Source organism: Mustela nivalis (genome assembly GCF_964662115.1).
Source record: "Mustela nivalis genome assembly, chromosome: 7".
Taxonomy (NCBI): Eukaryota; Metazoa; Chordata; class Mammalia; order Carnivora; family Mustelidae; genus Mustela; species Mustela nivalis.
Genome location: NC_139026.1, coordinates 33,219,170 through 33,233,933, shown reverse-complemented (window position 1 = coordinate 33,233,933; position 14,764 = coordinate 33,219,170). Strand labels below are relative to the sequence as shown.

The 14,764-nt window shown below is 39.4% G+C and overlaps 1 protein-coding gene across 2 annotated transcripts in view; it reads right to left on the bottom strand.

Moving 5' to 3' along the window:
- SLC6A15 (solute carrier family 6 member 15) overlaps window positions 1-7,358 on the bottom strand; it is a 44,462-nt gene extending 37,104 nt beyond the window's left edge. Inside the window, exon 1 of one of the 2 annotated variants that reach the window (XM_082740368.1) lies at window positions 7,036-7,358. The gene's annotated coding sequence lies outside the window, so the exon portion shown is untranslated. Of the gene's footprint in view, window positions 1-6,364; window positions 6,995-7,035 lie in introns of those variants that run through there. The other variant, XM_082740369.1, reaches the window with a different exon arrangement.
- Window positions 7,359-14,764: the final 7,406 nt, after the last annotated feature.

Below are 14,764 nucleotides of genomic sequence, written 5' to 3'. Positions count from 1 at the left end.
GTGTAGTTTAGATTTTTAAATCCATGCAGTGATTCTTCTTCTAGCCATAAGGTAAATACTAACTTTGAGAGACACATTTAGTTATTCTTTTTTAAAGCTCCATGTGGTCAGTCTTATATTTAAGGCATTTGTATATCAGAAATGCAACAGGGACTATCACAACAAAACCTACAGACATCAAAATGATCATACAGACAAACAGCAAAACATTCTACACACATAAATTACCAACTTAGATAAAATGGACAAGTTCCTTAAAAACACAAACTACCTCAACTTACCCCAAATCAGATCATGTAAAAAATAGCTCTATATCTATCAAGTAAGTTAAATGAATATTATTTAAAATTCTCACAAAAGAAATCTCTAGGCCTAGCCAGTTCCACTAGGGAATCCTATTAAACATTTAAAGAAGAATTAACACCAGCTCTGCATAACCTCTTCTAGGCAATAGAAGATAATGTGGCTCTGCACATTCATTTTCTTAAGCTAGTATTACTCTGATACTCTGAAGCAGTACTAGCAAGAAAAACAATACAAAAAATTATAAATCCATATTCCTCATAAATACAGACACAAAATTCCTCAAAACAGTATCAGAAAAGAGAACTCAGCAAAATATAATAAGAATTATATACCATGACCAAATGGGCTTTATTCTAGGTATACAAAGCTGGTTCAGTATTCAAAATCAATAATGTAATATACCATAACAGGCTAAGGGGAAAAAAATCATGACTATATTGATTGTTATAGAAAAGACATTTTGACAAAATTCAATATCCATTTGTAATTTAAATATGTTCCCAAAAAACCCAACTAGGAATAAAAGGAAACCTTCTCAATTTTACAAAAATCATCTGCAAAAAACATACAGTTGGTATACTTACCAATGAAAGACTGAAGACTGTGTTATCTTTGCAGAAGGATAGATACACAGATCAATAGACAGAAGAGAGTACTCATAAATAGACCCACAAAAATACACCCAACTGATTTTTGACAAAGGTACAAATGTAATTTCAATGGAGAAAGAAGAACAGACCTTTTGACAAATGGTTCTGGAATAACTGGATATTTCTAGGCAAAAATATAACCTCAACCTAAATCTCACATCTTATACAACAGTTAACTCAAACTGGATCATGGACTTACACGTAAGGCATAAAACTATAAAACTTCCAAAAATAAACCATTGGAGACAATCTTTGAGATCCAGAGCAAGTTCTTAGCTACAGCATCAAAAGCAAAATTTAGTAAACTGAACTTCAAAATTAAAAACTTTTGCTTTGTGAAAGAACCTATTAAGAGGATAAAAGAATAAGCTAAAGACTGGAAGAAAAACATTTGTAGACCACGAATCTGGGGAAAGGCAGGTATTTAGGATCTATAAAAACTCATAAAACTCAACAATTAAAAATAATTTTAAGATGAATAAAAAATAAACTGGGACATTTCACTGAATATGATGTCTGGATGGCCAATGAGCACATGAAATAAAGTTCAACATTATTAGCCATTAAGGAAATGCTAATTAAAACTACAATGAGACATCACTGCATACCTCTCAAAGTGGTTAAAACATAGTGACAACAAAACTCTGGCAAGGACAGAGAGAAACCTGATTGATTATTCACACATTGCTGGTGATAATGCAAAAAGGTACAGTAGTCTGGAAAACTAAACATCCATCTACCATATAACCTAGCAATTATACTCCTGGGCATTTATCCTGGAGAAATGAGAATTTATGTTCCATAAAACCTGAAAATGAGTATCCATAGCAGCTTTATTCATAATAACCCTAAACTGGAAATGACCCAGGTGTCATTCAGTGCGTGAATAGTTAAACCAACTTTGGTAAATCCATACCATGGAGTAGTACTCAAAAATAAAAATAAACATACTACTGATATACCAACTAACTTGGATGAATTTGTAGACAATTATGCTGAGTGGAAAAAGCCAATTGCAAAACGTTGCATACTATAAGATCCCATTTTGGTAACGTTCTTGAAATGCAAAATAATAAGTATGAAGAGCAGAGTGACATGGTTATGGTTCTAAAGGGCAAGACAGGGATCCTTACAGTGACACAGGAACTCTTCTGTAACTTGACTTTATCAATGTCAATACTCTGATTATGAAGCTGTCATACAGTTTTGCAAGATGTTATATTATCAGGAAACCATATGATGAGCACACAGAAGCTCCCTGTGTTATTTCTTAACGACTACATGTGAATCTATAGCCATCCCAAAATAGATTTTTTTTTTAAAAACCCCAGTCAACTCACTAAAAAATTTATTGTAGTTTTATGCTGGTGAAACTGGCTAAATTTAGTGAATCCAGTAAATCTCATCTGCTGCACTAATATAATTTTATTACTAAGATTGTTGAAAGCAGAAGCTTTCTTGTAAATTGAGGAACAATGGAAATCTTGGAGCCAAAATACCCATTGACTTTTATACCTTATTCACTGTACAGCATCTGATGCCTGGATACTCCCAAGGATATTTGCTTCCCAAGGATATTGTCTTCACTTTAGAATATATTTTAATGTATACTTTGAATAAATAGTACAGTAATAGAGTATTAAAAGGCATAGAGTGAAAAGTATCTTTCCACTCTGTCCCTCAGCATATCAATCAGTCCCACCCCTACTTCCCTGTAAGTCACCGAAGTCCTCCACTGGAATTGGTGTGTGTAAATTCAAGCTATTATGTGTTTTCTCCCCACCGTGCTGTGTGTTTTTGCCCCATCCACCCAACCTGTTTTTTTTTCCACAACTGTCACTACATGCATAATTCCGCTTCTTGGTTTTTCACTTCAAAAGCCTTCAAAAGCTTTCGCTCTCAATATAATTGTTTGGTTTTTGTTTTGCTTTTTGTTTGTTCTGTTTTGTCTTAATTGTATGACAGACCATGGTATGAGTATATATTTAGATCATTTCTGATAATCTGCCTCAATTAGTCCAAGCAACTTGACTCTGTATATCTGGCATTTGCAGATCTGTAGAATAAATTCCTAGAAGTGGAACTACCTGATCAAAGGTTATATGCTTCCAGAATTTTGGTAAATACTGCCAAGTGACCCTTTATAAACGTTGTCCCAACTTGTACTACAACAAGCCATATATGAGAGTGCCTGTTTCCCTCTGTCCTCTTCAATATAGTGAGTAATGTTTTGATCTTTGCCAATCTGATAGTTGAAAAGGGTCCCAGTATAAGCATTTGATTTAAAGATAACAATCAATGAATCCTTTGTGAAAGGATACCTTAGTGCATTAATCACAAGGAAATAAAGTGACCTTCAAGACTGAAAACAGTCTTCTATATCAAGCGACATTGTGTATTTAAAACTGTCTTGTAGGGCGCCTGGGTGGTTCAGTGGGTTAAGCCGCTGCCTTCTGCTCAGGTCATGATCTCAGGTCCCGGGATTGAGTCCCGCATCAGGCTCTCCGCTCAGCAGGGAGTCTGCTTCCCTGCCTCTCTCTCTGCCTGCCTCTCTGCCTACTTGTGATCTCTCTCTGTCAAATAAATAAATAAAATCTTTAAAAAATAAAAATAAAGGGCGCCTGGGTGGCTCAGTGGGTTAAGTCGCTGCCTTCGGCTCAGGTCATGATCTCAGGGTCCTGGGATGGAGTCCCACATCGGGCTCTCTGCTCAGCAGGGGGCCTGCTTCCCTGCCTCTCTCTCTGTGATCTCTTCCCTTCCTCTCTCCTACTGTGATCTCTCTCTGTTAAATAAATAAATAAAATCTTTAAAAAAAAATAAAAATAAAACTGTCTTGTAGCCCAGTGTCTAGGGCTTATTGACAGAGAAATATGAGAAAATCATAATTGGTCAAAGTAAATATTTAAGTAGATAAATTCATAAAAATTTTACTTAATACATTCAGAAGAGTAGTTAGGGCTTATTTTAAGTTATAAGAGAAATTGGAAAAAAATATAAAGATTCCTCCTGCCATGTTTTTGTGCAAAGACTATGCCCATGGAATTTTGTTCAGAAACTATTTTAATATTACTCTGCATAGGGATGGATGGCTCAGATATTTAAAGGTCTGCCCTCAACTCAGGTCATGACCGTGGGGTCCTGATATCCAGTCCCTGCTCAGCGGGGAGCCTGCTTCTCCCTCTCCCCACCCTCCACTCATTTTATCTCTATCTCTCAAATAAATAAAATCTTAAAAAAAATTATTCTGCATAGAACATATAAACATATCCTATCATGCCTATGTATGTAATAACAGTAAAATTTTCAGAGCTTTTAATAACCAGCAAGGTCTCTTTCAGATCTATCATTCTAAGTCAATGATATTTTTACTACCTAAGTAATAACCCCAGAGTTCAAAAGAATGCAAATTTCTTACCTATTCATACACCAGCTTTATTTTATGACAGGACAGCATATTTTCTAACATGCACACAGCAAAATCTGAACTCTGATCACTGAGTAAATTAATGATTATAAACATAAAGTGGAATGCCTGAGTGGCTCAGTGGGTTAAAGCCTCTGCCTTCGGCTCAAGTCATGATTTCAGGGTCCTGGGATTGAGCCCCATATCGGGCTCTCTGCTCAGCGGAGAGCCTGCTTCCTCCTCTCTCCCTGCCTGCCTCTCTGACTACTTGTAATCTCCATCAAATAAATAAATAAAATCTTAAAAAAAAATAACCGAAGTTTAGGTTTTAGAAGTTATTCTAACTTATTTTACTTATTAAGTTAATAACTGACAAGTAAGGCATTTCATTTGATTATTGGTATCTCAAATAGCTATTAGCCAATTAAATTTTTCTACTATTTGCTATGGCTTGAATGTTTGTGACCACCACTCCAAATTCATATGTTAAAATTCAAACCCTAAGATGATATTAGGAGAGGGGCCTTCTGGAGTAATAACAGTAACTCCAGGAAGCTAACTAGCCCCTCCCAGTATGTGAGGACACATTGAAAGACACCATCTAACATCTAAGAATCAGGAAGCAGGCTTTCACCAGACAACAAATCTTCTTGTATGTTGAATTTCTCAGCCTCCAAAATACTGAGAAATAAATTTTCTTTTGTTTATGAAGCACCCAATTTATGGTATTTTGCTACAGCAGCTTGAACAGAGCAAGAAAGTACTTTTTACGTTATTATTTGGATGACAGAGCAATTACTTTCTAGAAACATGTACAAATATCTTTCTTGATGCAATTAAAATATTATATCTTGAGTTAGCATATATTGGGAGTATAAAATAATTCTTGAATCAAGAATACCGCATGCAATCAGAAAAAAAAAAAAACCTTGTCAACACACAGAGATTATCGTCCTTTCAAAATAGTGTTAATTCCTGCTTTCCTGTAAAAAAGAACGCATTAAAGTGTTTTGCTTGGCAGGAAATGGTCAATGAATTCAGTAATATATTTTACTCTCATAAATCAACGTGGATCATTGATCATGTGGATACAGAGGGTACGCACACAAAAACAAAAATATGACTTTGATGAGAATGCTCTGAATTTAATCAGATAAAAACTCTTCAAGGACAATTCAGTCCGTCATCAAGTACTTATTAAGAACCTATTACACAAGTCAAACCTAGGCGCCAAAGAAGTAAGCAGGTTTGTATCTCAGCCTCGTTCTTGTGGACATGAAGCTGGGTGGGGTAAGATGCTCTAGGAGGTTGCTTGGTCAAAGAATACTTCAATACTAGCAAACACATTGCTCTCGGTATCCCGGGAAAGCCAGCAGGCCATGACAGGTCTAAAACAGCTTTAAAAACTAGGTGATGAGGCGCTTAAACCCAGTGCATATTCTTCAGTCCTCCCGTGTTTCTGGGTAGTGAACCACACAAATGGTGCAGACCAAGTAAGGCTGAGTCTACCTTTAAGACCTGGAAGAGCACGGCCAGACGGGGAGAAACGGACGCAGCCTCATTTGCATAAGCACCCAAACACTGCTGACGTCGCCGCGCCCGAGTGCGGACCCCGCCCCGTCTTACTCCAGCCTTTCCCTCGGAAGGAAGAAGATGGAAAGAGGGGAGAGAGCTAGACACGAGAGAGCGCGAGCCTAGGGGCGTCCCTCTCCAACGCGCGGCCAACGCCGCTCCTGGTCTTAACCGAAAAGAATTCCCGCTCCCGCGGCCTCTGCGACTGGGTGGGTCACACCTGTCCCCGGGATGTCTCAGCCGGGCGTTTCGATTCGTTCGTATTTATAAGGCTGGGATGCCTGCGTGTTATGATGTGAAAGCCTCTCCCTTTATTCAGAATCATCCTCTGCCCAGGCCACGCACAGACAAGCCGAGTGAATGGTGCAGAAAACGATCTGAGTTTCCAATGCCTCCCATCCTCTCCTTAAAATCCCCCGCATCACCCTCTCACCGGCACACTCTCCTATTCCTGGATGCGCAGGAACACACAGGTTGTGCTTTCCTCCGTAGCCACGTGCCTCGTGCGCGGAAAGGCCCACTTACGGACCTTTTATCGCAGGGTTCCTCGGGCAAAAGGGAACGGGGGTCACGTGAAAACACACAGCCTCCGGTAGTCGCCCTCGGCAGTGGCAAAAGCGACGAGAAGCGAATGAGGAATGAGACTGGCTCCTCTCCCCGCCCCACCGCCCACCCGCGCGGGGGATCGGCTTCCAACTCACCTAGAACCTTGGAAGCGCCTCGCTCCGTCCCGACCCTACCAACTTTCCTCTCGGACTCGCCCCAGTCGGACCCCACCCGTCCAGCCAGCCCTGACTTGACTTGGAAATGACTCGTCTCTCGGGGATGCTGTAGGCGAGTTCCACGACGAGAAGGAAGGATGGCGGCACGTTTCGACCCATGTGCTTCCCCCTACCCGCCACCTACCCCCACATTGTGCACAGGTGCAGGACCCAGCCTGGAGGGTCGCCCGCCCGGCCCAAGTTCACCCTCAGAAGCTTCGGAGCTGCCCCCCTCCCCTCATCCCAGGACCCAGCCTGAGTCCTTCCCGGGATGCATCCATCAAGTCCGCTCGCGTTCCCGTCCCCCCGGCTCCAGGGTGGCTAACGGTGAGCCCCGCCCTACCTAAAACCGTGCCCTTAGCAGCAGGAACGTGTCAGTAGCGTTCGCGTGTCTCCACCGGGCACCTCTTGGTTCTTCCACGTCCCAACAGGAGCAGCAGTGGCCAAAGGTGGCTGCGACGGAGGCCGCGGAGGAGCTGTTCAGAGAGCAGCAGCTGCTTGCCCAGGGCGGGCCCTGGGGCTGGGCAAGAGGGGGTCGCTGCCCTGCGAGCTGCCTGCGAGGGACTCCCGAGCGCCTGTGTGTCGGCCAGGGAAAAAGCACGAGATCCAGGCGCGCGGGTGCGTGCGCGCGGGTGTGTGTGAGGGTGTGAGCGAGGGTGTGACGGAGGCGCCCACGTGCCCGGCCCGCCCGCGCTGCGGCCGCCGACCGGCTGCGGGGGAGAGGGGGAGGCTGCGGGCGCCGCGGGGGAAGGGAGCCAGGTCGCCCGGCTGGGCGCCGCACCTCCCCGCCCCACCGCTCCTTGACGCAGAGGCCGCTGCGGCTGCCCAGCCGCGTCCTCCCTGCGCTTCGGGATGGACCCGCCGGGGCGGTGTGGACCGGGCAAGTCCGCTCCGAAGCAAAAACCAAACGGCTACCCCTGACATCCCAGCCTCCTTGAACCCACCCGGCGCAGAGGACAGGCACCAGTGGCCCGCCCGGCGCCTTTGTCTCGGCGAGGATAACAAAACGGTCTTGCCTCGCACCCCCTAATACTCTCCGAGAGTCCGTGACGGGACAAGAAGTGGGTGGGTGACCCAAAGAACCCTTTTCCCTAGCTGTCTCTCAAGCCGGCCATTTACATCTCTTGCAAAAGAAAAGCCATCTGGGCATTTGCTTCTCTGCCGAACGTTGGCCTCAGAGCGTTCAGGGATTCCGGCCGGGTTAAGAAAGGCTGCTTTAGGGAGCTGGTCCTCACCCTATGCGGGTCCCTTAGCGTCGGACTCCTCCCCAAGGGGTCTCAGTACAACACAAATTCTTGCAGCAATCAAGACATGCCCATAATTAAGCCACGTGGAGAATCCCTAACATCTACATCACTGAGCACAAAGCTAAGCCTTCTTTTGAGAAAATGGCTGAATCTTCCCCTAAACAGGGCATGTGCTCTGGAGATTAGATTTGATGTCCTTGAAACTTTCTTTTCGAAATTCAAAAGAAATGCAAAATAAGCCTAAAACACAGTATAGCGGAAAGGTTCAGGGATTTGATGAAGGGCATTTTTCACTTCCAGACGATTAATGTTAAATACCTCAGTGCACTTTTGGTCCCTCCAACAATCCCTCAGATTTTGACGGTTTGTATCCAATTAAGATTGAATTAAATAACAAGGCCATTGCAGACAGGTTTTTCATGCAGTGAAAAATCTCCTGGAAAGAAATCACAAGACCTAAATTTCAGGTCAGAACATTGCAACTAATCCTTAGCTTTTAACGCAGTCAAGAGAGTTTTTCTCAGTCTCTTCCAGTCTCACCTTTAAAATATATATATATTTAAATTAAATGAGATTTGATTCCCTGGATGCCCCTCCCCTGCCATGAGTAAATAAATATTCTGACAGATGGGGGTGGGGGGGAGGAACAGTTCCAATAAACCTCTTACAGAACATTGTGTATAATTTGGTTTTTTACTTCACATACTGGTAACAGGCAAATATTTATGTTCAAATATATCATTTTTATGTACTGAAAGTGATATACAGTAGAAATAATACCAATAACAACTGAGAAGAATTTAAGAAAATAAAACTATGTCTTCCATAATCAGGATTAGGTTTATCTGTGGGAAACAAAGTTTTCTGTATGCACACAAGAATGGTTTATAGCAGTACGAAGAAGGCCTACTTGTCTAGAAGTATTCCCTCCTCACACTCGTTCACTGACATTTGACACCTACCTCAAATACATGTACAAAGCTACAAATCACAAAATATTTATGGAGTGATACCCTCAAAAATTACTAATACTAATTCATGTCTTGAAGCCAATGAGAAGAAATAAGAAAAAAACGGCTATTGAGTTTCCCACTAAGTACCTAGAGCTTTAAAATAGCTCGTTTAATCTCCATTAATTAATGAAGTGACTTTAGAGATTAGATATAGGTGATATTCAAAAAATTTTGCAAAAAGCTGCATAGTTGGTTCATGACAGAATGGAGATTTTAACCCAGATCTGCCTCACTTCAGAGTTCATGTACTTTATTTTTATATTTTTGAAGATTTCATTTATTTGAGAGAGAGAGAGCGCACAGATGGAGAAGCAGACTCCCTACTGAGGTGAGATCCTTGATGCAGGGCTCCATCCCAGGGCCCCAGAATCATGACCTGAGCCCAAAGAAGATGTTAACTGGCTGAGCCACCCAGGTGCCCCAGAACTCATGTTTTTTAATGCTATCTTGTAAATCTTTAGTGAATAAATTTTAACAGGAAGAAAATGTAGAACTAACACAAGGGCTAGTCACCTTTGGAAATAAGAAGGGGAGTTGGGGAGTGGGGCACGTGGAAAGATCCAAAAAGGAGAACCTAGAAACTCTAGTCATAGAGGTAAAAAAGTATCTATTTTTAATTTTAACAATAAAGACCTTTCAATCTAATGTCCCATTGCTAATATCTTTTAACCAACAATTATTAAGTGCTTTATCACACAGGGAAAATGATCACATGGTGCTGGTGTAGCAGAAGGGAAAGTATAGGACTAAGACGATTTCAACCTACAAGTAAAGGAAGGCTCGTCTTTTTGGCCACACTATTTAATATTAGCAAGTATTGATTCGAAGTTAGGTATGTGCCTTGGCAATGTGTAGAATAATTTAAATGCCAACTCTATACAATAATTACAGTTATTAGCCACACATTGCAGAAAAAGATGAAACTGTAGTTGTCGTGTTTATAGTAAGGAGGCATGTTAGATACTGTAAATAAATACCTACCTCTATCTAAATCATTTTCTGAATTTGATATGTACTTTTAAGCACCTAATCCTTCAAAATGACAATATTATGCAAAAATTCCCAAAAATATAGCACCAGAGTTCAGAAAAGCAATGCAAAAATACACCAAAAAAAAAAAAAAAGATTTAAAAGTCACAGTACTAAAGGAAAATGTTTAAATCAATTCACACCATGAGATTATATTAGTTCATTCTCTCATTTGTTAGACATGTAGTATATTGTGGAAAATCTTTTTTTTTTCTGATAAATATTTTATTATATTATTCTCCATACTAAAGGGTATTTGATATACAGTTTCAAAATTTTTATGACACCAAAGACTGTACAAACCCAAAATACCTAGTGAATATATATTCAACCTACATCTTCTTGATTTTTCAAGGGGTGAGAGGTAGAAGCAAGGCAAATAACTTTATTATTTGATCTCTCCATAGGTAGAGGATGGGTTAACTTAATTCACAAATGTCAAAGCAATCAAATCAATTGTTATGGTTTAAATTCAAAATGTTGTTTCAACAGTTTCAACTATTATTTGAGGAAAACATGACAAATACAAGGTTCTTTTTCTTTGATTTTTGTGAAAATAAAATGCTTGCAGGTTTTCTCCGACATCTGTAGTAATTCTATACATCTTCATTTATTTTTCTCTTTCTAAAGGTTAATGGCTTTGGGGCTCTGTCCTTGGTCCTTAGGTTGTTTGGTGTTTTTTTTTTTTTTTTTTTTTCCCCTCTTCATACTCTCTTAGGTGATTTCATTCTATGTTTTCTTTCATGTTTGATTTAAATAATGGTGATGTTAAAAATATTCAATTTTCTCTAACTAATAACTGTAATTGTACTGACCAAAGGAAATTGAGCATAGAGAGGACCAGCATCCTAGGAAGGGAGCCAGAGTGAATAAAGTAGCAGAAAGGAGACAATTGGGGACTAAGGCACAGCTATTTTTCCAGCAGTACAAAAATATTTCAATATTCCATCCACTGGTTTAGCTGAACAATGTGTGGTAACTAAAAACTGTTCTTCATATTAAAGTGTGTTTTTGGTATATGCTATTTCTGATATTAAAAAAAAACATTACTAATTTACTGAGTTTTTAAATCATGAACTCTTTCATTCAACAAATATTAATTGGGTACTTATTGTATAACAAGCACAGTCCTAGGTGTCTTGAAATATATCAGCAAACAAAATAGACAAATATCCCTAACCTTGTCGAATTTATAAGCCAGTGGAGTGGGAAAGGGAAGACAAAAATTTATAGTAAACGTAAGTAAATCATGCAATATGTTTAAAAGAGCTAAGTGCTATAAAATTTTAAAAAAAGATAAAGTAGGCTAAGGAGGTTAGAAGATTCAGGGGAAGGAAGGTACACTTCAATTTTAAAATTGAATTGTCAGGATAAGCCTCTGAGATTTTATTGGAACAGTGACTTAAAGCACTTTGAGAAGTTAGACTTGCAGATGTTCCAAGTAGAGAAGTCAGTAAAAGACCCAAACAGGAGTTTACAGGACATGTCTGAGGAAGAGAGGAGACCCAGATACAGCAAATTCTTGCCTTACACTTGCCTTACACTATAAAGGCAAGTTTAAAAACTAATTTCTTTTATAAAATTTACAGTCATCATTTTTTTGGTGTTCACACCTGCTTTTTTATTCCTGGAATAAATCCCACTTGACAATGATATACTATTATTTTTTATTTAAATTGATGGATCCAACTTTTCCATATTTCATTTAAAGTTTTTTTCTATATACAAAAATGAAATTATTTGGTTTTTGTTTATGTTCCCCTTATGATATTTTTTTAAAATCAAGGCTATTCTAGCATTGTAAAGTAGGATCCAAAGTTCACACTCTCTCAAATACTTTTTTTTTTAAGATTCTATTTATTTATTTATTTATTTGACAGATCGAGAGAGAGAGAGAAATCACAAGTAGGCAGAGAGGCAGGTAGAGAGAGAGGGAAGCAGGCTCCCCAGCCAAACAAGAAGCCTAATGAAGGGCTTGATCCCAGGACCCTGAGATCATGATTCGGGCCGAAGACAGAGTCTTAACCCACTGAGCCACCCACCCTCTCTCAAGTACTCTTACGTAAGATAAAAATTGTTCATTACTTGCCTGGGAAACTGAAGAAAGTAGGAAGAAGATGTTACATAGAGATACTTTATTAATAATTGAATCTATTATTATTATTTTACTTATTAATTTTTTATTATGAATTGAATTTTTTAGTTGTCTATTTAATTATTTTTAATTGAGTAAATTTTGATAATCTTTTTTAAAAAAATTGTTCATTTCATCTATTTTTTTAGAGTGTTGCAATATATTTGTTAGTACTTTCTTAGTTTATGAGACTGATGCGCTACCTACTACGCTAAGAGGGCGGCTTACTTTCTTAGTTTAAATCCTAGACTACGCTTGTAGAAACATGCACTTGTAGATAATGCTGCTTATTTTGACCGCATCTCTCTCTTTTCTATCAGTCTTGCTAAATATTTGTCTATTAGTCTGTCCAAAGGATCAACTTTTGATATTGTTAGTAATGTATTTTTGCTTTTTTGTGAGTTTCTTTTCTCATGTTATTTATACATTTTTTCTAGTTATCTTTTCTACCTTTTGGATTTGAACAACTGTTATTATATTCCTTCAACATTATAATTTTCTCCCTGAGTACAACATTAGTTGTAAACTATAAATTAATTAAGTGATACTTTTAAATAATTTCAATTCTTAGTTACATAATTTATAAGCACATTTTTTCATTTTATTTTTACTGTTGATCTTTTATGTTGACCTTGTAGTGAGGTAACTTGATCTTTGTAATATGAGTTCCTTTGGAAGTTTTGAGATCTTTCGTGGTCCAGTATTTGTTCATTTTTTAAAAAATAATTTATGTTGAAGTCAAAAGAGTGTATATGTTTTACTTATTAAATAAAGCTCATTAATTATGAATTTTAAATCTTCCAATATGTAGCATAAACTTTGATGTCCACATGGTTATATAATCCTACTCCAACCAGATTTTTATTATTATTATTATTTTTATTTTTTAATTTACTTGACAGAGATCACAAGTAGGCAGAGAAGCCGGGCGGGTGGGGGTGGGGGTTGGTCAGAGGTAGGCTCCCTGCTGAGCAGAGAGCCTGATGTGGGCTCAATCCCAGGACCCTGGGATCATGACCTGAGCTGAAGGCAGAGGCTTTAACCCACTGAGCCACCCAGGTGCCCCTCCAACTAGAATTTTAAAAAACTGTGTGTTTTGTTTGTTTTTGTTTGGCTATTCTGGGTCACGTTTTTATATCTGAACCAAGTAACATAGCTCAGGAAATGAGATTCATAGTTTCATAATGATCACATTGAGTAGAAGAAACTTCTCCCAATGAAAGTAGACACTATTAACAGAAAGGGGCATGAATGAAAAAAACATTATAAATAGCTAAAAATATGGGCCAGTGGAAGAACCCCTACAAAGCATCATATGAATATACCTTCTACAGGCAGTGTAAGTACATTGGATTTTAGAAACTGGATGTTGGAAGAGGTCATCAAGAGGATGTGCCTGCTGATAGATAATCAGAGACTCCTTATTCCCAACCCTTTCCTTGGAATGTATGTTCTTCCTACTGCTTCCATAACTGGAAACATTTCAAGAAAGCAACCTTGAGAGAGTATGTGTTGTTGAGACCATTTGGACCATAAATGTGACTGAACCCCACTAAGACTCTATAGAAACTTGTAAGATTCTGGTGAGCAAGAGCAGAGATTTACTCATCTTCAAGCAGCCTAAAACAAACCTCGTAGGTATATTTCCTTGCTTTTTACACATTCCACCTACCAATCTGGAAGGGTCTGTCTCTTTCTTGAGTCTCTCCTTGCTCTCTGTGTATGGGGCCTAGTTTCAGATTTCACCTGGGGAGCTCCTCAGGTTTCAAAACAACAATTGGTGAGCCACCCAGGGTCTGACATATGGGCCACCCACCCTCCACCACCACAGAGAGGTCGATGGGTAACCCCAGACTTCCCCCACAATACCTCTCTCCCAAGTTGCAGGAAGGGTAAGTAAGTAAAGTTGCATTGTAACAGTCTTCTAGAAAGAATTGTCTCAGCCTTCCTATGGCAACTTTTTAAAGATAATAAAATGATTATGACAATCTCTGTTGTATGAGGAATTCCAAAACAAACACAGCCAAAATTACTCACTAGAAGAGAATGGGAGATAAAGAGGGAAAGCTTCTAGTGAGAAAAGGGATACATCATTCATGGGCAACTAAGTAAGGAGGAAAAACAATTGAAATCTAGATCAAACCAAATATTTTAAATGTGTAACCCCTACAACTTGAGTTCCTACTTCTTAGAGTTCTCAGACTCAGTTTTATCACTATTCTCTAGTCTCTTTCCTAGTGTTAGAGAGACCATCAGAAACTCTTTTACCAGTTGCAAGGGTTTCATGGAGCCTTTCTATTTTTTATCTATTTATTTTTTTCAAAAGATTTTTATTTATTTATTTGACAGACAGGGATTACAGTAGGCAGAGAGGCAGACAGAGAGAGAGAGAGAGAGAGGGAAGGAGCAGGCTCCCTGCAGAGCAGAGAGCCCAACTCGGGGCTCCATCCCAGGACCCTGGGACTATGACCTGAGCTGAAGGCAGAAGCTTTAACCCACTGAGCCACCCAGGTGCCCCTCATGGAGCCTTTTTAAACATGAACAAATTCCAGACTTCCTTCCTTAAGGTTCTGTTCCCTTAGATCCACTCTGGAATGAACATTTTTATTAGTCTTGTTTTGGTCAGCAGAGCAGAGCTGTTATGAATGT